Source organism: Octopus bimaculoides, unplaced genomic scaffold (genome assembly GCF_046866305.1).
Source record: "Octopus bimaculoides isolate indiv1 unplaced genomic scaffold, ASM4686630v1 contig302, whole genome shotgun sequence".
Lineage (NCBI taxonomy): Eukaryota > Metazoa > Mollusca > Cephalopoda > Octopoda > Octopodidae > Octopus > Octopus bimaculoides.
Genome location: NW_028315551.1, coordinates 4704 through 7500, shown reverse-complemented (window position 1 = coordinate 7500; position 2797 = coordinate 4704).

Here is a 2797-nt window from a genome sequence, read left to right as displayed (position 1 = left end):
TACATACATACACATGCGCATGCACACGCACATACATGTGCCTATATGCACATGCTCACTCATACTTGCATGAAACATGCACACCCACACACACGCGTATATGTGCACATATATATGCAACAATACACATGTACACATACATATCTGCACACACGTGCACATAACCATACGCACATTATATTCATATGCACATCTAAATACACACATGCTATATATGCGTATGCTCACTCACACTTGCATGAAACACATGCATGCACACCCAGACATATATATGCAACCATACACATGTACATATGCATACTTGCACACACACACATATATACGAACATGCACAAGAAAAATGCAGAGTGAAAGTTAATATACAGAAAAAGATGTAAAAATATATACAGCAATAAAAAAATATATACATATATATATATATATATATATAGAAAGAGAGAGAGAGAGAGAAAGAGAGATGAAATGCTTTTATGTAGGCACAATATAAAGAGCTGGTTCTATCTGTGATCTTGTGGTGTACCAAAAATGTAACAAATATTTAGCCATATGTAGACATGATCCAAACAGTTCAGTTCTTGAATTTAGACATGTAGCGGGGTCTAAGGTGCTTTTGCAGATGAGCCATCTTTCCATATCACAAAGACCGCACTTACCACTGCTGTTGGTATAAGGCTTACATTTGGCTAAGATCTTCTAGTGGATGTTGTAAGTGACACCTTCTTCTTTTAAGGACCATATATGACTGGGTAATTTGGTTGCTTTTCTTTTATCCCAGAGTCTGAAGCTCAATGTGTGATTGTTGAACCTGGCTTTAAAATTCCCCTCTGTGAGACCCACGTATTTCTTTGATGAAACTATGTCGTTAGTGGTTGTAGAGTCTACAGTAGCTTCATAAATGATGATCTCGGACATGCAAGCTTCATTTAGCGGGCACAAATTTTTATCCCTGCACGAACAGCTGGTTTCATATTGTTGTTTTTGTGTTGTGTACGATTATATTTTTAAAACTAGTAGTTGAGCTAAAACTGATTTTTAAGTTATGTCTATTGAAAAGCTTTCTGTAACTATGATTGATTGGAAGATGTCTATCTATAAGTGCTAAGAAATATTTACCTGTATTAAAGGTCACTTTAGGGGAGTGAGGGGGTGTGAACCAGATAGTTTTCCTATTTCTATGTTTCCTTTTCTTTATTATTGGACTGATAACGGGTGTATAGGTTATTTCCTCACTAAATCCACTGTCTTTTAGAGTATTATTTTCTATGACAACATTATTAAAAATGTCCCTATCAGAGAAGAGGCTAGAAATTCTTTTGCTAATGTTTTTAACTAAATTTTTAAACACTATGGTGGGTGGCAGGAACCTACATTAATATAACTAAGTCTATCGTTGGGCTTCCTATAAGGTTTGTAAATATTCTTATTTTAATCTAAGGATACATCTTGGAAATTGACAACTGCAGTTGTACTAAAACTGAAAGCTTTCATCATTGAGATAATGTCCTTACGAAATCGATATTGTGCTAGTCCATTGGTATTTGCGGTTAAAACTCAGACATCAACTTTGTAAATGGCGAAATATACGTCAGGAAAGGTCTTGCCCAACGTATCGAGTAGGAATAGTCCAATGAGATCACATATGCCTGCTCCATCATATGACCCCATGCTCACATCGAAAGCACCCTCTGTATCAGTAGTCTTGACCCACTCTGTTTTCACTGAAAAGTAAAGTCTTTCTAGCATGGAAGATTATGTCCTTATCTTGTGTACTTGCAAAGGTGAAGGCATTGTCTAGCAGTTCCTTAGAGATAGAGGCATAGAAATTGACAATATCGAATTGCGTAAATCTCACTTCATTCTTATTCCTAATGGCTTCAAACCAGTCAATGACTTCTATACTATTGGCGCATTGTACTAACCTAGAGACATTTCTGACTTTTGCATTAATTTTTCCTAAAATTTCTTTACTAATAATGCACAGTTCTGTTCAAGCTGGGTTAATAAGCCTACATTTAGGGTTAGATAGGAAGTTCTTTTTATGGTCTTTAATGGTTATAAAGGCCTCTTTTTTTGGAAGGACCTCTATTTTTTTAATCTAATTTAAGTCACGCAGCAATGATACTAGCTTCTTTATTAATTTCATTTTGAATTTGTGGCCTAGCTTTGGTGTAATTATTAATAATTCTGTTGTGTAGGAGTCCTGAATATGTGTGGTTTTCTACAAGGTATAAGTTCTTGGTTTTATCAGAAAAAAGTGCCGTTTTTTAAAACTCCTTTATGTATTTGATACCTTTTTTCAGTTTCTGTTGGAAAGTGTTAAAAGACTTACAAAATTTTATTTTGTTCATGAGCTACAGTAGGTCCTCTATTTACATAATATCGAGGTCTCATTCATTCTTTTGTTGTTATAACATTACTATTAATATATATATATATATATATATATATTAGTAGTTAGCGACTTTGGGATCGAGGCAAAATGGGTGCCCAGAATTAGACCAGCTTGGAGGAGAAGGGTGTGGAAGCTTAAAGACCCTGCAAATGGACAGAGACTTAGAGACAAGTTACTTGAAGCATTTAACGAAATAGAAGGGGATATAGCATCATACAACGTGGAAGACAATTGGAGATTTCTGCGGGACAACCTGTTGAAAGCCACCGACCAGATCTGTGGGTGGTGTAAGGTCCCCTCTCGACCCAGAGTAACGTGGTGGTGGAACAAGGAGGTAGACAGGGCTATTAGACAAAAGAAACAGGCTTGGAAGGACTGGAAGAACGGTGGTAGCAGGGAATTGTA